This window comes from Cheilinus undulatus, linkage group 8 (assembly GCF_018320785.1).
Source record: "Cheilinus undulatus linkage group 8, ASM1832078v1, whole genome shotgun sequence".
Taxonomy (NCBI): Eukaryota; Metazoa; Chordata; class Actinopteri; order Labriformes; family Labridae; genus Cheilinus; species Cheilinus undulatus.
In genome coordinates, this window is record NC_054872.1 from 6,707,203 (window position 1) to 6,730,713 (window position 23,511).

General features: G+C 40.2%; 1 protein-coding gene across 1 annotated transcript in view; it reads right to left on the reverse strand.

The window, feature by feature from the left end:
• Window positions 1-17,656: 17,656 nt before the first annotated feature.
• Window positions 17,657-23,511, reverse strand: part of tsnare1 (T-SNARE Domain Containing 1) — a 302,556-nt gene continuing 296,701 nt past the window's right edge. Inside the window, exon 12 of the mRNA XM_041794183.1 lies at window positions 17,657-18,258. The gene's annotated coding sequence lies outside the window, so the exon portion shown is untranslated. The remainder of the gene's footprint in view (window positions 18,259-23,511) is intronic.

The window sequence follows — 23,511 nt, forward strand, 5'->3', positions numbered from 1 at the left end:
AAATGAGCCTGCTGGAAGTGGGAGGAATAAATGCTGGTGCAAGCACATATATGTTTTCATGTCTGCACAGGCCTGCACCTTTCACCCCTGTATTACACATTTATGCACAGAACACACATTTGCAACAAAATACATTCATAATAGCTGCTGAAGCATTTCCATTTTATGTTGAAGTTGCACAGGAAACAGCGGGGTTAGAATCACACCTGCTGTGGCGCTCTCCATGGTGCTGATCTGTGCTTGTTAGCAGCTATGGAGCTCCTGAACACTTCAGCAAATGACCGTGGCAGCTGTAAGATTCCCTTCTTTTAGCTTGGTTTCTTTTTGTAGTCTATTTGTAGACTGGGTGAAAACAACCAATCACTTTGAGCGACCTTGGATGAATGCAAGAAATAAGAGCTGAAAGGGCAAAAACATTGTCACTGGGCTATAAATACTTACTTAGTATTCCAGACAGCTGTTGGGTTTTACATCCCTGGTTTATGCAGAAGTAAACATCAACCATCACACACGATCATCTCCTATTTTATCTAGAAAAACATAACAACTGTAATGATTTACTTCTGTTTATTGAAGCTGAAAATGGACATCATTCATGAACCATGGGGTTTATTATATCTCCATTACTACCTCCAAACACTGTCCCCAATGCTACATCATAAAAGAAATGCTCATAACCACCAGTGACTTTGAAAGAGAGTTCATTTCTGGGGCACAGATGACAGAAGCTTCTGGTGAATGACAGAAATGGTTCTATAAGAACACTGACATCTACTTTGACATCTATATGATAGACAGATCAGTAAGTCAGGATGGTAAATTTGGACCGCTGTGTACATTTAATAGATGTGCTCATGCACTGTTACAATATGTAAGAGGAACAGGTGAGAAAGTCTTCCTCTGGTGTACCCGGGAAGAGGATTTCAGTGTAACTGTCAATGGTGAATTATTAGAGTGGGATAGTTTAGAGGAATTGCAGTGCATAAAACCCTTCATTGCAAAGATAAATGCACATTTAGCTGTAGAAAAATTGAGACGATTTTTATTATATTATATATAATTTATTTATTTCGGACAACAAACAATAAAAAAGTGAAGCAAACAATAAAAAAGTGAAGCAGGTAGTGTTTTCAATAGATGAGCAGGTACATAGGTGGTGATACCTAGAGGACGGCACAGGCCTGAATGAGCTCTTGGTAGTGGACTATATCAGTGTTTCCCAACCATTTTTGCTTGGTGCCACCCTTATATGTTCCTAACAAAAGTGGAGCCCCCCAGGACCCAAGAGAGAAGAAAACGTGACATACTGTCATCAAAAATCAACATAAATATTATTTTTTTAGCTGATAAAACCCTAAAAAAGACCTATGCATGCTTTTCTTATCAAAAGACCTTTGTATAAACTACTTAATAACTTCTTTATCATGTTTTTTAGGAAATGTGCAACTCTAATTTTGGCAGCCTCAGAGCAGACAAGGCCCCCCTCCCCCCCTAAGATCTTTGGCACCCCGGACTCCAGGTTGGGGAACCAATGGAATATGTGATACAATCATTTGGAAAATGTGGACTGTACTTGCTATCTGCAGCCAGTAATGACATCAGTGTTCTTGCATAAATGAAACTAGTAGCAAAAATCACTGGGGATTAGTAATAAAGACCAACAGCATTTTTTTTGTTGATAACTGATATATACTGAGAATATTTTCACCAAATTAGCAAATAAAAATATAATGTTGTGTGTTTTCAATAGAACAATGATGCATAACATACTATGGTCTTGTGTTTATTATTATCACAGTGACTGAAACGTGCTTTTACCAAAAGTATTTTTTCAACAGCTACTTGATTTGGCTAAAAATCAACAACAGTGTTTTTTTTTTTTTGTTTGTTTGTTTTTTTTTTTGCCACTGGCCATACATTAAAGACGTGTGGACTGCATGCAGGCCACTGTAGGCCTCGCCCTCTCTTACTGTGAAGCCATGTTGTTGTAAGTCATGCAAATGTAGCTTGGCATTGTCTCGCTGAAATAAGCAGGGACAGCTCTGAAAATGACTGCATGGAAGAATCTGTTGCTGCAGAACCTAAATGTACCTCTCAGTATTACTGGCTCCTTCATAGATGTGCAAGTGACCCGGGCACTAATACACCCCTGCACTGATCCTTTTCCTCTTTAGCTCAGAGGGCTCAACATCCATCATTTCCAAAAACAATTAGGAATGTGGTGCTGTCAGAGCACACTTTAGGTTGTCTCAGAGAAGTTGGTGGCGATCTTTAATTTTTTTTGCGTGGTAGAGTCCTTACTTACTTACTTACTTTGCAGATGCAGTGATTTATGTTAACTCAGTGGTTCCCAACCTTTTTTCCTTAAGCCCCACTACTGGTATATAAAAAACACTAAGCACCCACAAGACCCACTTGGAAAAATTACTAATCAGTTTTAATTGTTTTTGTTGACAAAACCCCAGCATAATAGACCAACATACATTTGTTCTTGACAAAATCTATTTTAAACTATCCAATATTATGAAGAGGTATTTGAACCACGCTAGGAAAAAAAGGACAATTTATTAATTTTTTAAGAGAAAAACCTGGAAATTCTCTGCTTTAAAAAAAAGTTATTGATTTATGAGGAAAAAAACTGTGTTTTTTTTTTTTTTTTTGTTTTTTTTTAACTTTAAAAGTCATGAATGTATGTGAACCAAAACTTTGAATTTTTGAGATTATAAAGTCTAAAAGTCAAAAATCCAACCACTGTTTTCAGTTTGGGTTCTTTTAAATTTGGACTTACACTGTTGTAAATCCATTATTTTTAAACTTGACATTTTTGAGTCTCTAACGTGAAAATTTAAAACTTTTTTAAAATATGAAATCAAGGATTTTATGAATTAAGAAGTTTTCAACTCTGAAATTCTGTCGTTGTTTTCTTGTTATATACAGCTTTATAATCTCATTTGATTTGTTTTGAAAAAAAAAAGTTGTTTTCTTTTTCTTTTTCTGCTAAAAAATGTAAGGATCTTCTTAATTTTTAGAAATCCTTTGGCTTGTTGCCACCAATTTTTACATCCAAGCTTGACAACATCAGAGCAGACAGGGCCCAGTGCCCCCCGGTCCTCGGACCCCAGGTTGGGAACCACTGTATTAACAGACAGTGGTTTTCTGGAGTGTTCCTGAGGCCAATAATACCAATCCCAGAATGATGAGTTTTTAATGCAGCCCCACCTGATGAATTACTGTGTTTATTCAAAGTTAATATATGAGTAAATAAATGATGGTAAAACAAAACTAGACTAAAACTAACAAAAATAAATCTGTGATGACTAAAACTGAGTGTGAGCGTGGTTAAGCACTCTGTTTCTATGCACATTTAACACAATGTCCCAGCTTTTATGGAAATGGGATTTGAATATACTGTAACTCCATGCAAGTCTAGCAGCATTTCACATAAACTCTGTGTGGCTAATGTAGACAGTTTGGCTGGTTTTTCAATAACCAGATCACTTTTTGTGTTTAAAATGTGACTTTTGGAGGCTCAGATAGAGTTACCATCATAAATAACACTGAGTTGAAGGCATATTCTTACACCCACAAACAAATGGACACAAACATTTTTGCCTTATGAACCTTTTTTGTTGCATTGAGTTAATCTCAGAGACATGTAAAATGTTTGCAGTGATCCTTTAATCCAAGAGCTAATAGTGGAAAATGAAAAAATTAGGTTTGGTTAGCTAAATCCTCATGAAGGATAGCCAATGAAACTGTCAGACCTAGCTCCAAAGATTAGTATTCCTCAAAAAAGTTACCAAACACATGTTTGACATTAAAATGCTGTTGTTGTTTTATTGTCCACTGTGTCTCTGTTTTGTTTGTCACTTTACATTAGTCAGCTGTGGCTCAGTGAAGCAGCACTGTGTTGTTTTGTTGCCAGAACTCAAACTTGTGATGGTCCATGAGAGGATATGAAGGGACGCCGTCGTGTGCTCAGATCCAGTATTATGTTTCAGCTGTGCGGCCCATTAGGAAGCCTTTAATTTCTCACTGCAGAGCGCGGTCTGATCCATGGAGCCCCTAGGAGCTATAAAATGTTGATTTATTCCCTCTCCTACTGCTCTGCACATTGAGCCTGGAGAGAAGCTAATGATGTACTACCACAGCTATTTGAACCACTGTTTGAACACTGCTTTAAATATGGAGGGGGAAGTAAGAAATTAGCATCAGTTTTGCTCCAGTCTGCTCGCAGACACAGTGACTTGCACATTCTGCAGGCCTCTTTAGAAGAGCAAAGACAAATGGTGAGCACAAAGAAAAAAGTTTAATTTGGAGGGAAAATTTAATTAAAAAGACTTCAGCTGCACAACATATGAAATGAGGTTTTACAAGCACTTTAATGTTTATCAGTTTAAGACCAGGGTTTCAGCTCCAATCAGAAATAGAAAAGACTTTATACAAGTGATTTATGAGAGTCGCATTTTCCTGTTTGGATGTAATGTTATCTTCTAAAAGCAAGATTTTTTCTTTTTTTCAATTGAAAGAAATCACTTGTTTCCCCCTTTTTATGCTCCACAGTTAGAGTGTGTGACATTTAAACCTAAGCTATTTTTACCAGCACATGTAATTCCCTCTTTTTTTGTCCTGTTGGATTATCTTGAGGCTTATTTTGTCCTGTGTTTATGTGTTCAGTTTGGCACAGAAATCCCAGTAGAGCTCAGAAGTGTGGTTCTGCGAGCACAACCCCAGTTCCAGAAAAGTCGGAGCACTGTGTAAATAAAAAAACAGAATGCATTGATTGACATATTTCATTGAGAGTAGATACAAAATAAAAAAGCTGTGGTAGCATTTTGCAACTAATTAGATTAATTGGCAACAGGTCAGTAATATGACTGGGTATAAAAGGAGTATTTTAGAGAGGCAGAGTCTCTCAGAAGAAAAGATGGGCAGACTTTCACCAATTTGCATAAACACCATCAAAACTGTGGAACAAATTCAGAAATATGTTCCTCAATGTAAAATTGTTGAGGCAAAGGACAAGGCCTAAGATCAGTACTGGATGCTGGTGGTCTTGGAGCCTTCAGGCGTCACTGCATTAAATACAGGCATGATTCTGTACTGGAAATCATTGCATGGACCCAGGAAACCTTACAGAAATCACTGTCAGTCAACAGAGTTCACCCTGACATCCACAATCGAGTCAAAACTGGATTATGCAAAGAGGGAACCTTATGAGAACAGAACCCAGCCTATGGGGTCAACATCTCTGTCTCTGTCTGCAAAGGCCTTGACTATTCAGCATGACAATGCTAACCCACATACCACATCCTTCACAACAGCATGGCTTCACAGTAGAAGCATCCAAGAGCTGAACTGGTATGACTGCTGTCCAGACCTTTCACAACTAGAAAACATTTTGAGCATCAGAAAAGGAACAATCCACCAAAAAAATCCCCAGGACTGTTGAGCAGCTAGAATCCTACACTGGGCAAGAACGGGATGACAAGGTGCCAGTTTAGTTCAGCTGGGAGAGCAGGTGCCCATAAACTGAGGCGACAGTCCACTATGCACTGGCTGCAGGGGTGATTTCCGGACTGGGCGCAGGTTTGATGCATGTCTTACCCCACTTTTTCTCATTTCCTGTCTATCTTCACCTGTTTCAATTAATGAAAATAAGTCCAAAAATAATCTAAAAAAATAATTTGGGAGAACATTCCTTACCCTAAACTCCAGGAACTGGTCTCCTCACTTATCAGACATTTAAACTCTTGTTCAAATTACAGGGGATGCAACACAGCGGTAATTATGGCCCTGTCCCTACTTTTTTGATATTTCTTGCTGACATTTTTCATGAAATGATAAAATAACTCAGTTTTAATATCTTGATTTGTTGTTAATGTCCTATTTTCAATAAAATTAAGCTTCATGAGATCTGATTTTCTGATAAGTTGCGATTTAAAATTGTAAATGTTTTACAGCCTTTTTAATTTCATTATTATTGTTTTTACCTATACAACAATTTTGAATTTCTGATTGCATAAAATATAAGAGGAAAAATATGTTTACATACATTTGGAAAATAAAGTCCAATCAATGTGTTAGTGTGACAAAAACGGGACTTTAAAAAAAAATACATATAAACACATCAGTCCAACTGAATCAGTACTACTGCAAACTGAATTCCCACAGTTGGACTAACACACTTAGAATGAGGGAGGGGAGATCGATTTCCCCTTTACATGCATACAGCTCAATTCAGGCCCAAAGTGGTCCAGGATGTCCAATCATGATCCACAGTTTCTGCTCTGTGCTACAGTCCCAAGTTGCATGAAAAATAAGAATAACTGAAGCTGCATTGTCATCTGCCTTCCAATATCTGCATTATGTGAGGGATGGTGTGCAAGGTAGTACCTGAGTATGCACATACATTGAGACATTGTTTTTGTTTTCACAGTTATAGATTAACCAGAGAAAGTTGCATTAATAAGTAGTTGAAGAGGGTATGTCAGTACAGCAGAGCAGCATCTGTAAGTAACGTCCCTACCTAGTTAGTTGTATACAGTAGCCCAGTTTAATATCCTATCAATTTTAGTATACGCTATATTGCCAAAAGTATTCACTCACCGTCCAAATAATTGAAATCAGGTGTTCCAATCACTTCCGTGGCCACAGGTGTATAAACTCAAGCACCTTGGCATGCAGACTGTTTCTACAAACATTTGTGAAAGAATGGGTCGCTCTCAGGAGCTCAGTGAATTCCAGTGTGGTACTGTGATAGGATGTCACCTGTGCAACAAGTCCAGTGTTGAAATTTCCTCACTCCTAAATATTCCACAGTCAACTGTCAGTGGTATTATAACAAAATGGAAGTGATTGGGAACGACAGCAACTCAGCCACCAAGTGGTAGGCCACGTAAAATGAAAGTCAGAGGATGCTGAGGTTGCCAACTTTCTGCAGTCAATTGCTACAGACCTCCAAACTTCATGTGGCCTTCAGATTAGCTCAAGAACAGTGCATAGAGAGCTTCATGGAATGGGTTTCCATGGCCGAGCAGCTGCATCCAAGCCATACATCACCAAGTGCAATGCAAAATGTTGGATGCGGTGGTGTAAAGCACGCCGCCACTGGACTCTAGAGCAGTGGAGACGCCTTCTCTGGAGTGACGAATCGCACTTCATCTGGCAATCTGATGGAGGAGTCTGGGAGAATGGTACTTGTCTGACTGCGTTGTGCCAAGTGTAAAGTTTGGTGGAGGGGGGATTATGATGTGGGGTTGTTTTTCAGGAGCTGGGCTTGGCCCCTTAGTCCAGTGAAAGGAACTCTGAATGCTTCAGCATACCAAGAGATTTTGGACAATTCCATGCTCCCAACTTTGTGGGAACAGTTTGGGGATGGCCCCTTCTTGTTCCAACATGACAGTGCACCAGTGCACAAAGCAAGGTCCACAAAGACATGGATGAGAGAGTTTAGTGTGGATGAACTTGACTGGCCTGCACAGAGTCCTGACCTCAACCTGATAGAACACCTTTGGGATGAATTAGAGCGGAGACTGAGAGCCAGGCCTTCTGGTCCAACATCAGTGTGTGACCTAAATGTGCTTCTGGAAGAATGGTCAAAAAATTCTCATAAACACACTCCTAAACCTTGTGGAAAGCCTTCCCAGAAGAGTTGAAGCTGTTATAGCTGCAAAGGGTGGACCGACATCATATTAAACCCTATGGATTAAGAATGGGATGTCACTTAAATTCATATGCGAGTCAGGGCAGGTGAGTGAATACTTATGGCAATATAGTATATGTTAACATATCAGACCATTTTGATTGATACGCTTTGATGGATACTGGATTGCTACATTTGAACCCTCTTGGCCTGTAATAAAACCTGGCTCATCTGGGTTGGTCACACTTCCAATATAAAACCAGAACATTTCAGATTCTCACTTACAGGCCAAACTGTGTCCCACTTTTATAATAAAATCTAGCAGCTGCAAAAGAAGAGTAACATTGCTGGTCTGCACACCCCGTCCAGGGAACGATGTACCCTGATGATTGCCCCTGCATGCACACTTGGCACGATTAAGATTCATGAGGTTTGAAACAGGGAGAGCAAATTACCACCGCAATTCCAAACCGCCTGAAAAATTAAACTTTGCATAACGCCTTGAGTGTTCAAGAATTAAAGCACAAAGTCATCCACTTCACTCACAGCCCACCAAAGTATAAATCACTGGTTACTACCCTTCTATCCTCAGAGACTCTTACTTGTATCCAATAAAATCTGATCCCTCCAGGCTGCAGGGAACAAAGGTGATAAATGTCTGTCAGAAATTAGCATCAATTTTAATTACTCATTATAAAAATCCCATCAGAGAGGCATTTACATCTTGGAAATCCTTTATAAGGTCCTCAATTTTTGATTGTTTTCCCAAGATCCTTATGTTTTTATCTCATTTTGGAATACCAGTACTAGTTTTTACTTTATTATGACTGGATTTTACCAGTTTTCTCAAGATTTTGAGAAATAAATGTGAAATAATGGTAATACCCAAGATTTTGGCTAGATAAATAAGTTTAGACAACAGTGCGTTATTAAAGAGAAGATGCATGGATGTTTGTATGTTCACTTTGGGTTTTTTCTACTCAAGCTGTTAAATAAAGTTGTCTTTAAGCGTAAAATTTTTAGTTCTTAGTATATCATGTGTTGCTTTGTCTGTGTTCTTGCATATTCCATGATAATGTTTCTCTGGTTGAGTTTCCAGAATTTCCTGTTTTTATTTTGACATCTTGATTCCTTGTGTTTGATTTAAAGTTTACCTCTCTGTTTGCCCCACCTGTGTCACTCCTAGTTTATTTAGTTCTTATGTTACCAAGTATCAGTGACAGTTCATCATATTTTCAGCGTGTCTTGTAACTAGAGTTGTTCTGATTTCGATACCAGCATCAGAAATACATCTGCTTTAAATGCAGGTATTGGTACTGGTGACTACACGAGTGTGTCCACCAATCCGATACGTTTGGTTTATCTTTATATTTTGCTTCATTTAGCCATGCTGTTAGCGCTATAAACTGGAAGTCAATTCTTCTTCACTGCTGACAAACACTGCTTGCACAAGCTACCATTTTTAGAGCAGCGAAGAGGAACTAAATGACCCACCCCAGCAGAAAAAAATGGTGGCCGTGTGACAGTTTCCTCTGAATATGATTGTCAAAATACCTTCCAGACCAGCACCGTCGTACATGACAAGAAGTGACAAAGTTTATCAAAGGTTAAATAACCTTTGAACCATAAATCGTTGCCTCTTACTTATTTTCCTCTTGAAGTTAGCCGTTGTGCCTCCCCATTGATGATTTTGATGCCTGTGAATCCATTGTGGCAGCATTTTCAGCGAGACTGGAACTAGTGTGACTTTTGGGGACTTTAATGATAAATGTGGTATTGAACATCTTTTTTATCCATTTTAATCAAAATATAATCATTTATTACCTTTAGTTTAAATGCAGGCTGTTCTGTAATCACATCATGCTGCCAGAACAGAGCATCATAGAGAAAGAGATAGAGAGCCTGTGATTCAGCCCCCTGTGTCATTGTTATTTTAATATTTAGCAGAAAAAAACAATTTTAGGGTCACAGAGATGCTATATATTATGATTCTATTCGTTGAGTCAAATGTAGGTCTAAAATAATTTGCTACTCTGCAGATTCAGTTCAGAAAGTTCACACTGGTATCGGCCGATACTCAACACCTTGGTATCGGCATTGGGAAGGAAAAAATGGTATCGGAACATCTCTACTTGTCACCTTGCAAAGCAAATGCACTGTCATAATTCCATGTCTGTTATCTGCTCCTATGTAGGGAATAAGTGGACCAATCAGTGTCATTTAAAGGGAATGAGGCAGTAGCTAAGTGTGTGGTTTAGTTATTCTGTAAGTGTAAACAATGATTGCCAGTGAAGAAATTCGATTCTAGAGTCTGGAAGAAGATCAGAGCAGTACAGAATCCAAGGTGCTTAAAGTCCAGAGTTTTCAGTTTCCACAGTCAGTGATGGTTTGGGGAGCCATGTCATCTGCTGGTGTTGGTCCACCGGTCTTTATCAAGTCCAGAGTCAACACAGTCAGCCATCTACCCTCAAATATTAGAGACCTTTATGCTTCCATTTGCTGAAAAGCTTCATGGAGATTTTGGTTTCCTTTTCCAGCAGGACTTGGCACCTTTCCACACTAAAGCCAAACTACCAGAGACTGGTTTGCTGATCATGGTATTACCGTGTTTGATTCTGACATGAACCCCGTAGAGAATCTCTGAGGGAAGATGAGAGACACCAGGCTCAACGATCCAGCTGAGCTGAAGGCTGATCGCAGAGCAACCTGGGCTTTATAACTACCCTGCAGTGCCACGGACTGATCGCCTCCATCCCACACTGCATTAATGCAGTAATTTATGCGAGAGGAGCTCTAAACAGTTACTGAGTGACAAATAAACATAGTTTTCCAGAAGGTCAACATTTCAGTATTATAAATTGGACTGATGTTTTGTGATATTCTAATATTTTGAGATGGTGGATGTTTTATTTTTGTGAGCTGTAAGTCATTATCATCAAGATTAAAACTATAAAGTCTTGAAATGTTTCACTTTGTAATGATTAATTCAGAATTATACAGATGTTCACTTTTTGAATTAAATCACAGAAAAAAATACGCCTTTTCATGATATTCACATTTTTTGTAATGCACTTGAATAAAGAAAGACCCAGTTTGTTTCCCTCTTTTATTCCAGTTTTTTGAACCAACAAAATTATTGAGATTCAATAATCAATTTGCATCGGATTGAATCAGACTTGTTCTACATTTCAACAGATTGTTGGTGAATCGGATCTGACTCTGTAAGTCATGATTCAAATGAAATTGTCTTGAGCTGGAGAGATGTCTCCTCCAGCTGAGGGCGTCTCTTCATTTTCCTTTTCGCCACCTCAAACATGAGGCAGTAATGAAGCTGGAGACGAGTCTGAGCTCTGTTGTAACAGCCTGCTCCTCCTCTGGGCTTCTCTCCTGAAATAAAGCTTCGTTAGCATTCCAGACATTGACCAGGGGTGATAACTGCTCCACATGGCATTGAAATTCCCCTCAGCCCACATTTCCCCAGAGATTTATCCCCTTGTTCATGCTGTATTTACAGACGCAGCGGGCTATCAGACAGTAAACCGCTGTGAACAATCAGGACCATGGTTAAGTTTGTCCAGCGACCTGCACAGAATTAAATCTAGATACAAGGCCTCAAGAAAAGAAAAGCAGACTTTGATTGCTTTTTCAAATGTTTGAAAGCTGCCTGACGTGCTGCTTTTCTATTATTATAATTACCACACCTCCAATGAATGAAAGGAGCAGGGAAACATGACCTCAAAAACACCATTTCTCTGGCTTTTCCCAACGATAACAGACAAAATTAGAACGAATTTTCCATTTTTATTTCAAATAAATGTCAGAAACAAAAGGCAAACTATAGCAGCCTGCCTCTTTTGTTTCACCCCTTTGTTTCTTCCCTCGCCTATTTAAAACTCCATTAAAAATGAAACGCTCCACTGCTGTCAAGTCAGTGTGGTTTGAGGAAATATTGCTGATTGAAGTGTGCCGGCACTTTCAGGACCTGATAATTCCATCACAGACAGCCATCACTGGTGATTGACAGATCACAGAGGAAACATTCCCAGCAGCACTGCTGCAAAGAAAAGGGATGACGGGTTGTGAGACTTGACCTTGCAGCTGCACAGCATGACTACATACTTATCTCTGAAAAGCCCCCTGGAAACAACACACGGCCTGGAGAAACCAACACACAACATAATCAGCCCTCTTACAGATCAAATTAAGCCTATTACTATCTTCAGATAAGGACCGGCTAGAAATGCTTGGGACAGGAGGCAAAGAGACAACAGATGGTCTGCAGTTGATTTATTCATGCTCCGGGACTCTGAAAACCTCAACCACAGGTCATATGTTCTCAGGGAAGGTAGGGGTGAACGTATGAGTGTCCACAGGCCACTGACTAATGGGACTTTACTACTACTGGCCTTAACAACCTGCACATCTGTAGCTCTTACTCTGTTGACGCTGCACTCCGTTATCTTTCAAGGGAGGTTTGTGGAGGGATCGCAGAGGACGAGGCATTAATGATCACATATTTTACCCCTTTAAGACAAGTTTATATTGGTCTCATAGGTCCCCAAAACATGCCTATGACATTTGTTGCTGAAAAAAACACACCAGAATTGGTGTTTCTGTGTTTGTGGCTTTAAATATTACTGAGCTGTCTGACTCCACCCCTGACCACGCCTCTCTCAGGAAATGGATGTGGCTCTCCTGATCCCCCTCTCAGCTGGCAGATCAGGGAGGGGAGGGCGGGAATTTCTTCCGAGCAGGCGGGGCCAACCGAACCTGGGGGCGGGGCTAACTCCCCACATGACATCGTGAGGGGAAAATCTGAGAATGGCTTGTTTCAGCACATATTTTCTGAAAGGTGGAGAAAGAGAGGGGGGAGAGAATTGATTATTCTGATCCTTGGGGGGACTGTGGACAGGTCGAGGGTACATATTTTTGTTAGAAAAGCCTGAAAAAGTAACCTGACATGCCCTTCTTGTAAACCTCTCATTGACAGGGTTTGGGAAAGGGCAGAGCCTTTGAAAAAATAACTCAGAGGATGATTGGATGAACGTTCTGTCAGTCACATCTTTACGGGCCAATCAGAGCAGCAAAACACATGATGTAGCCGCTACTGACGAGTAAACTCCATAAAGAGCTGCATAACACGAACCATGGTGACTGTAGACATGTCAGTACACACCTTTTATGGTTTTTGAAAAGAAAACAAGACGCTAAACAGCACGTTAGTCGTCTTGATGGGAAATTTGAATAAAAAAAACAAAAAAACAAGACAGAACAGTTGACTGACATGAAGTATTCCATATATTCTGCAGGCAGGAGTTTTCTTTTCACCAAAGCACTTCCAGCTTAAAATACCACATTAACACAAATTTATAATTGAAAAGCCCTGGCATATATATTCCCTTCTTTTTTTTAAGTCTGTTTGCTTATGCAAAATGAAGCGCAATTAAAATGGCTAAAAATGAATGATATTCAATCATGATTAATCGAAATTAATCCACAGCAACCCTGTGATTAATCTGATAAAAATTTTTAATCATTTGACGGCACTAGTTTGAACCCTCACAGCTCTTAGCTTTTTTTTTGTTAACCATTGTGTCTGACCTGGACTTGTTGTCTTAAAAAGTCAAAGCAGTCAAGTCCTAAACATCCTTTTTCAGGACAGCCTTTGCTTTAAGAGTATGTGTGTAATGTCACTTGAATTTTAGAATAGTTATGGGACTATAAAGACAAAAAAAAAAAAAATTATTAATAATAATAATAATTGGGAATTAAAATTTAAAGATTTTTATGTATAAAATAGTAAACATGAATGACTAAGAATTTTATTGTTTTGCACGAACTTTTTCTCAAATCTCTTTGGGACTAAAGAATAAAAAAAATTATAATTCTGTGACAAAAAGTCTTCAAAATAGTCACATTTTTACAAAAGGCTCTTATGCTTTTGGGGATTTCAGGCATAATTCAAAATGCAGTGACTCTAAAGGACAAATGGCAGCCTCTCTATATTTATTTCTCTCTATTTTGAGTCATTCAAGCTCTCTTCTCCAGCTTTCAAGTCTGTGCACATGTGCTGTTCAGCAAAACATGATTAGTATGTTATTCTGTTTCAAAAGTAAGCAGCAGAGTCCAGTTTTACTGGACACACCATGTTCTGTAAAACTTACCACAATTCAACTGACAAAGAGAGCAGGTAGGCAGAAGTTTCTTCTGCAGTTGATGCAGCAGGTACCTGCTACCAGCATTGAAGTTGTGCATTTCTGCAAGATTTCAAGGTCTTATAGTCAAGACAAGACCCCCATAAGGGGCCAAAATCACGGGGTTCATGGTCTATTTTAAAGTAAAGCTGTGAAAACCACATTTTATTTTTTCATTGTATAATAATCTCTCTTATAAAAGCAGCAAAAATAAGCCTTACTTTTGCTGTAGGACAATGTACCCTAATTGGGAATAAGTAATGATGAATGATAATAATGGGAATAAGTTATTCCACTCACAGAGACCAAATTTTTCAGTTTACTACTTTTCAACTCCAAAATCAAATAACTGTTAGCCAAAATGCTAGCACCAATGCTACTGATCCAAGACACATGCATACATATATATATATATATATATATATATATATATATATATATATATATATATATATATATATATATAAGTACTTGGAAGTTCACATTCCCTGGGTTTGTCAGGGGCCCGGACACTTCTTTGGGTGGGCCTGAGTGGAGACTGTGGTTGTGGGTGACTGGCTCTTTCAGTGGAAGTCTGCTGTGTTTGCCATCTCATCGCACATCCCACTATAAAAACAAAACTGTTAAATCTGTCTTTATTGGGGTCTCTCACATGTCAGAACTGATGACCCTTTGTTGTTTTTTTCTTAGTCTTCATATTACATCACCTTTACTCTGGATCTCACTAGAGACAGACCAGATGAATACCTATAGCATCATATTCAGGAGAGCTAGGCCGCCCACTAAGCTGCTGCATTTCACATCTACAGAGTGAAACGGTTGGTTCTCTTCATCGCCCTGTCTTCTAGGACATGAGATCAAGTTGCTGGCTTTTTCTCTGACAGGAGAAGGATGTGTTTGGGGAGCTCCAAGCACATCCCTCAGGGTAGAGATCAGTCTCTTTCTTTTTGGCTCCCTGGGAGCTGGTCTGAAGTCTGTCTCTCTCTTTCTGCTTCATCCTGCCGTCAGCTGAAGCTGCTCTGTCAAAGTGATGTTAAATGTCACTGCTTTGGGGAATCCAGCGGGTGTATTTGAGATCATGGAGGGATTTATTTAGCACTTTTGGATCTTTTAAGATCTTCGTATCTGACTCATTCACTGTTGTGACTTCTAAAAGTTTCTTAGAGAGGGCTGAAGAACTAAAATCAAAGCCTATGGGAAAAAAAAACCTGATCTTATATTAGCTGCCTCTGTTGTTTGACATAGAAGTGGACATGCTTATAAGGCCATGAAGACAAAGAATTAAGTAGTCTGAAGATATGTACCAATGCAATGAGCTGATTTTGGCAGAAAGTGCTAGAGTATATCAAATCAGGGGTATCCTCACTCTGCATCACTGCTAGAGCAGGAAGTTGGTACACAGTAATTAGTAGTATGCAGCTGTAGCCCTGCTTCCAGAGTTACTAAACCCTCAGACCACTTTTACAGCTAAACACTTAAGTATATGGATATTTTACAGTGATAGGTTTGGTTGACAGAAGACCTCAACAGTAGGATTTTCCAAAAATAATTGAAATGCATTTTTTCCCTCAATATGGTGTTGCGATTTATTATGCGATCATTATCAGGCTCTTATTTATACATATTTTTCAAGCAATTCAAGCAAATAATCAATCTATATTTTAACCTACATTCAGTCAGGAACACTTTCATCATGATTTTACCATTTTATGGCAAAATGGATCTACAGTTTTACATCTCGGAGAAGTTTCTGCTCAAAAGATGCCCCTTGGGTTGGTCAAGCAGATATATATGTGAAAATATATACTGAAAACAATGAAATTATTTCAGACGCAATCAGCATAAATCTGAATATGATGGTGCAACAAGCTTAAAGTTATAAAGGAGGTAGCTGGGGTGGGGGAGGGGAAGCTGTTCCAGCAGCAGCAGCATGGTACATTTACATTTATGCAGGCTGGGATTAGAGAGAAGTACGTCATATATGAATGGACAGCCATTTGTACCATTTTACACTCCCCAGGCTTGGGTGGTCATGTCAGTTTTTGTTAGCTTTTGTATTTTTGTAAAGCTCAGTTTTTATTTAATTTCAGTTAACTAAAACTATTTTTACATGTTTGTTTCAATTGTTTAGTTCATTTTAGTTTTAGTTATAACTAACTTTAATAACCCTGCTCTGAACCAGTTGCATCTTTAAGGATTAAAATGAATTGAGATTGAAATTGAACTGGGGCTGCATGGCGGCGCTGGGGTTGCCTCACAGTAAGAAGGTTCCTGGTTTGTTTCCTGGTCCGGATCTTTCTGTGCAGAGTTTGCATGTTCTCGCCATTTTCCAGCCTCCTCCCCCCACCAATGACGTGCTCCTTAGGTTACCTGGTGGCTTCATATTGGACATAGGTATGAGTACTCCTGGTTGTATGTCTGGTTGCCAGCCCTGTGATTGACTGACAACCAGCCCAGGGTGTAGCCCGATTCTTGCCAAATGACAGCTGGGATAGGCTCCAGCCCCCACGGCCCCGAATAGGATAAGGATGAAAATGGATGGATGAATTTAACTGTATTTAAGCTTTGCATTAGTTCAAGAAGGATGACTGTTTCATTTCCACTCATCCTTTAATTTATTAAAGGGGACATATTTTACCCTTTTAAGACAAGTTTATATTGTTCTCAGAGGTCCCCAAAACATGTCTGTGAAGTTTATTGCTGAAAAACACTCCAGTATTGGATTTTTGCGTGTCTAAAAACCCCTCTGTTTCAGCCCTTCTCAGAACGAGCCGTTTCTGTCTGTGGCTTTAAATGGTAATTAGCTGTCTGTCTCCACCCCTGACCACACCCCTCTCAGGAAATGGATGCAGCACTTGTGATATTACAGACACTTTTTTTCTCCAAAGTTTAGACTGGGATTCGAAACATTAATCTCCCAGACCATAGTCAGCAGGGTAACCCACTGAGCTATCCAGTAGCATCTAGTAGCTGAGAGGATCAGTAGAGGAGGGCAGAACTTTCCTCCAAGTGGGGGAGGGCCAACCAAACCTGGGGGCGGATGCTTAAGGCCCCTGGTGAGGTCACTAGATGTAAAATCTGAGAACGGCTTGTTTCAGCACACATTTTCTGAAAGGTGGAGAAAGAGAGGGGGAGAGGGAATGGATTTTTCTGGTACTTGAGGGAGTTTGGACAGGCCAGGAACACATATTTGTGTTAGATAAGCCTGAAAAAGTGACTTTTTAAAAAAATGTTGTCCCCTTTAATAATCCCTTAATTACGTGTCTCCCTTTCCCCTCTTTGTTTTCCTGCTCTGGTAACCAGCTGATATGGCATCTACTCATTTATGATCGAAGCCAATCCCTTTCTTCCATGACTTCTCTAGATCCAATCATCCTGCTGCTGCTATTTTGCTGTTATTCCAGACTGACTGTTGTAACCCTCCTCCACCCCAGCTACCTCAGCTACCTCTCCTTCCTGTCCAGGTCCAGCTCCATTGTGCCATCCTACGACCCTGTCTCACCAGCTCAAAGTCATCTCATCAGTTTTTGTCAAGTTCCTCAGAAGTCTACTTCTCAGCTCGACCTACTCCATCATGACCACCTTTATCAGAGTCTAGACTCTATAAGTGGGTATAATTTCCTGCTGTCAGCCTCACTACCTCCATTCAGCCTTGCAGCTTGTTTTGTTGGGCTTTTGCTGCACTGGAAAGCATGAAGAGACACAAAAAGCCTTTGTGTTTCATTTGGTTGCCTGTTAATCCTTAATCTAGTCAGCATTTTGATTTCATTTTCAACCACAAATCACATCAAACAACGTCTCTCTGTTGCTCTTAAACTTAGACTTTTATTTTTTAAGATATATATATATAGTCAAACAATATGTAACAATATCAACAAACGCTACAGTATAATACTGATTAAATTACACTACAGGCAGATAAATATGAAGTTCATCTCAGTAAAAATACAGAAAACAATCTGAGCATACAGCAGAGCAGTGAAGACCAGCTCGTCCCCCCCGAATCCTCCGCTCCACCTTCGTTTGGTTTTCTGATAAAACACCACAGTTAGGAGCTTAACAAGTGTGATAACAATTACACCCCAGCATCTGCCTCTGATGCGGTCTGGAAATTCACGTGTGGCTTCAGATTTGGTGATAATATTCAAGTCACAGATAACTGCCACGGTTTAAAAAAAAAAGGAAAGAAAAAAGCACAATGACGATTAGACGAGAGGCTCAGACTGGGGCCAACTCGTAACGAATTTGTATGCGAGGAAGGAGCTCCATCCCCTCACCGCTGCATGTGTAAACAGAGGCGGGGATGATGGAGTAGATTTGTTGTTGCAGGGCGGCTCCCTCCTACTGGAAACCAGCTGCTCGGGTCAGGGATCAGACTGGGCAGGAGCGTGGTGGTGACACTGTAATGACAGCAGCTACCTGTAAAACACAAGCAGAGCAGACAACCAGCATCAATCACACAGCAGACACCCACGCTTCATGATATGAAACACCGCCATCAGCTTCAACAAAACCACACGGAGGATGTTGAACCCTCACCAGAGTCATCCCTCGGGCCTTTTATTCCCTTTCATTTGTGAATTATTAATTGGTGAGAAACCAATTTGTTCTTTTTATTCTAAAAGTGTCACAGGTTGTGGGAAGTAATTTATGATTGGTGGTCAACAGCGGAGTTTTAATTAAGTCCGGGTCAGAGTTCACAGTGCTGGAGATGGAAGTGGTTCATTAATCACCAACTAGCAGACGGAGCAGCTACATGAAAGGCCAAAGCGCATCACTTTTATCTGGATTACAGTTAATAGTTTGCCAGCAGGAAACATGGTAGTGAATGACGTCCTGGGAGGAGAGACGGGTTCAAGAATCATGTCGGCATTCTGATGAGCGGAGGTAGGTTAAATCTGATCAAAATGTGGACATATAATCAGTTTGAGTGCGTTTCACTCAGTCTTTATTTGAAATTACATACATGCTAGTGTAAGTCTGTGTCACGCTGATGAATTTCCACTTTGATATCAAAGTTTAATGTCAGTCCTGGTACACTGATCTTAGGAAAGAGGACCCATCCTAGGACAAAATCCTTAACTTCTGAAACATGCTTGTGTTCAGTGAAAATTTGATGGAGTTTTAGGGAAAGATTAACCCGGACACACCAGATAGACTGTTCCTTACTGCATGGGATATGTCTCACATCTGGCTGTACGGCGGCACATGGGATAGCGTTGTTGTCTCACATCAAGAAGCTTCCAGGTTCACTTCCAGGTCAGGACCGTTCTGTGCAGAGTTTTGCATGTTCTGCACAGAACATGCATGTGTGGGTTCTCTCTGCGGGTACTCCAGCTTCCCCCCACCGCCATTAGGTTGACTGGTGACTCTAAATTGCCCGTAGCTGTGAATCTGAGCGTGCCTGGTTGTTTGTCTTTACGCCATGTTCCACATTATTATGCAAATTGGATTTTAGGGTCATTAATATTTGTTTTTCAATGAAACTCCTGGATGGTATTGTCTCTCAGGGCTCCTTGGATCAGTGAAATTAATCTCAGACACCTGTGATAATTATTTTGCCAGGTGAGCCCAATTACAGGAAAACTACTTAAGAAGGACGTTCCACATTATTAAGCAGGACACAGATTTCAGCAGTATGGGAAAGAAAAAGGATTTCTCTGCTGCTGAAGAGCGTCAAATAGTGCAATGCCTTGGACAAGGAATGAAAACATCATCGGATTAAGAGAGCAGCTGCTAAAATGCCATTACAAAGCAGCAAAGGTATTTGAAACCAGTGGTGCCTCTGGAGTCCCACCAACCTCAAGGTGTAGGATCCTCCAGAGGCTTGCAGTCGTGAATAAACCCACTATTCAGCCCCCCCCCAGTCTTGTTGACTGATTAGTGCTGTGGAACCCTGGATGGTCCAGATGGAGGAGTGGTGGATGGTTGGTGGATGGCCACCATGTCCCATTAAGGCTGCAACGTCAGCAAGGAGATGGCGGGGTCATGTTTTGGGCCGAAATCATGGGGAGAGAGCTGGTGGGCCCCTTTAGGGTCCCTGAAGGTGTGAAAATGAAATGGCAAAGTATAAAGAGTTTCAGCTTGACCCCTTTCTTCCATGATACAAAAAGAAGAGCTGTGCCTTCCATAGCAAAATGATCTTCAAGCATGACAATGCTCCATCTCATGCTGCAAAGAATACCTCTGTGTCATTGGCTGCTATGGGCATAAAAGGAGAGAAACTCATGGTGTGGCCCCCATCCTCCCTGACCTCAACCCTACTGAGAACCTTTGGAGCATCCTCAAGCTAAAGATCTATGAGGGTGGGAGGCAGTTCACATCAAAACAGCAGCTCTGGGAGGATATTCTGACATCCTGCAAAGAAATTCAAGCAGAAATTCTCCAAAAACTCACAAGTTCAATGGATGTAAGAATAGTGAAGGAGATATCAAAGAAGGGCTCCTATGTTAACATGGAACTTGGCCTGTTAAGATGTTTTTGATTGAAATAGCTTTGATTTCGGTAAACACGATCTCCTAATGCTGCAAATTCAGAAGATGACCATTTTTAGTTCTTTACAACCTACAAAGTCTTTACAAACTCAATTGTGCATAATAATTTGGAACGGTGCATTTTGAGTCTTTTATTTTTGAAAAAAAAATTGTTGTCATTGGCAGGATTGTTGGATAAAATTTGAACTATGCTCTAACTGTTGATGACCCTAAAATAATACAGACTGTCATTTGCATCGACTATTTAGGAAAATCGGAGAAAAAAAATATAATTTGCTTATTAATTTGGAAAGTGGTGTATATTTCAGCCCTATGATTGACTGGCGATCAGTCCAGGGTGTACCCCACCTCTGGCACAGCTTTGCACGACAATCTGACCGCAGTATGAGCACATAAATCTCAAATTTTTGTCGTGTGTCATCAATGTTTCAATTGCACAGTAAATGCTGAGACTGGACCACCAGAGTAGTAGGAGTCAGTCTGGGCAGAGGCAAAAAGTATCCCCCCTGGAGATGAAAATTTATCATCAGAACCAGAAGGAGGGAAATTCCTCCCACCGCCTCAACAGTTTGCCCGCTGTCATACGCTGATTGCTCTACAACCTCCGTCAGCGGAAAGGCAGGAATGATAACAACATGATGGTCGGAAGGCTTTTCTGCGTTAAACCCAATCCACTTCAAATTTCAGACCAATAATACAATAGTTGTTGGAGAGTGATGGGTAGTTTGTGAACGAGCCGGTTCAAATAGCTGGCTCTTTTATGTGAACGATAAGAGCTGGATCCCGTTAGAGATCCATTTTATATTTTTATAACTATTATTAGTATTGTCATTTGTATATAGATTAAAGTTAGATTTAATTGATTAGTAGGGATGATATTTTATCTTCTATCACGGGTACAACATGCATTAAGGACTCATGTTTGATGGTCAGGTGTGTCATACAGCCCAGCCAGAGAGCAGATTTCATCTGACTCACAACATGTTTTAGGCAGACAGTAGATTCTGAAAAAAATTACGTGATATTTTCATGCATTTAAAAAGTGAGCATGGTTTGGGTGAAATACCTGCTTAAATATCAATCTTATGTTATAAAACTGCTAAAATTGGCAGGTCAAATGGAGCAGCTGAAAGAGCCAGCTCTATTTACCAAGCCGGGCCAAATAACCCTGATCACTGAGAAGAGCCGAAATTCCCATCACTATTGTTGGACACTACAGCAGACTAAAGTTCTGCTTAGATGACGTATCGAGAACAAGCTGCAAGAACTCTCAAACCTGCAGGAAAAGAAGGACGTCATTTTTTCCTCACAGCCCTGGAAGAGAGAACAAAAATGTCTCTGTTCTTGTGGAGTATGTGGGCTTTATTCAAACAAAAACATCTTAAGTGAGATTACTTGAACCCGGCTTTTGTTGTCAGCCATTTCATCTGACCCCGCTGGCTGCAGGTTTGACAGTCGAAACTTTTGAACCAGGTGTCAAGTATTGTTTCAAAAGGGTCAAAAGGGGCTCCTTATATGAAATATATGGATTACTTTTTATATATAATTAGAAACAGTGAATGAGAACAGCTCTAACACAATAAAATGATTCTGGCATCTTAGACGGTCCATCGCTGTAATGTTCTGTGCCTCATTTTCAGACAATTTTCTTTTGATATTACCCTTTTTATTACCAAAAACTTGTAAATCTCACAATTGAATTCATGTCTGCAAAGGATCAGGAAAACAATTGAACTGCATCTGATCGTTACTAACGTCCCCAAACAGCTTCGTATAAATAACGCACTATGCAGTGAAGTTTCTGTGAAGCTTTTACACTCTACCTTCTAATATGTCAACTCCTTCAGTCCATAACCTTTCTAAAACACTCTGAGATAATAACTGAATGAGCCGCCTGCAGCATCGTCTCATATTTTACGACTGCTGCTGAGGGCTACGACTAACTGAGGGAACACACACAAAAACACACCAAAAATTATTAAATTGAGAGAGCGGTGCACCCAGACAAACTCAGGACAAATTTTTTATCTCTTTTAAAGCAATTTTTATGTTGCAGTTATTTTTCTTTTTATTGAATTTTTAATTTAGATGCTCTGAAAGCACAAGTAAAGAATATTAAACTGAATAAAGTCAAATAGGGAAGGAAAGCAGATTTGTTTTTGGTGGACTCAAGGGCTTCCAGTCCCTGAGAGATAAAGCACAGATTAAAATTGCATTAGATGAGCAGAGGAAGGGAGTTCAGATGGTGAAAATGCAAACAAAAGGCTGCTAAAATTAGAATATTTAAAAGAAAGACACTGCTAGAGGACTTAAAATGAAACTAGACGACAGTCAGGTACACCACTTTGAAAATTCCTGACACACAGGCCGCTCTTTCCGTCCATCTGCAGCTATCACGGATCTGAGGCGTTGATGGAAATTTAGAAATTGAAACCGGCCATCAGGTCGAGCACGTATCACTCAAATTGACACAGAAAAGTGTGAGCATGCAGGATGGAACGAGGGGGAGAGGAAAATAGAGAGGGCTGTAGGGGAAGGAAGAGTGATGAGAGCAGTATGAAGTTTGACAGGAGAATGAACATGACTACACTGCAGAGCTCGTCCATGAAAAGACCTAAGGCGTCCGTCAGATTGGTGATTTTGTGCCCATCTGCACAATGTTCCCGTCCACACGGGGCTGGAAGGACGCCAGTTTAAGGGGTGGGGAGGTGGATGGAAACAATTTATGTCATGGTGTGTGTCCGTGTGTGTGTGTGTGTGTGTGAATAACGAGGGAGATGTAAAGATGGTTCTTTGTAGAGATCAGAGGCCACGAGGTGACTCTGTCTGCTTGGCTCACACAGTCAGACAGCGCTGCCAGTCGCTGCAACATCAAAGCTCTGTCTGCCTGCCACCAAAGAGAGCTCCCCCTCTATTTCCGGACAGCACACATTTCTATGACCACATTCATTCCTCGGCCCTTAATACAGACGGCAACCTTCGCCACTCAGTGCTTTCTGCGGCAACCTTTACCTCAGCCTTGAAGACTCAGATTTATTTTTGCTGTTTCCATCACCTTTTATATTTTTATCGATGCTATTTAACACAGGAGCTGCCGGGGGTCTCTGCAGTGCTGTTTCAAAATACCTGCTCCCTTCCTGATTTCATATTTCATCCATTTGTCACTCTTAAATGTTTT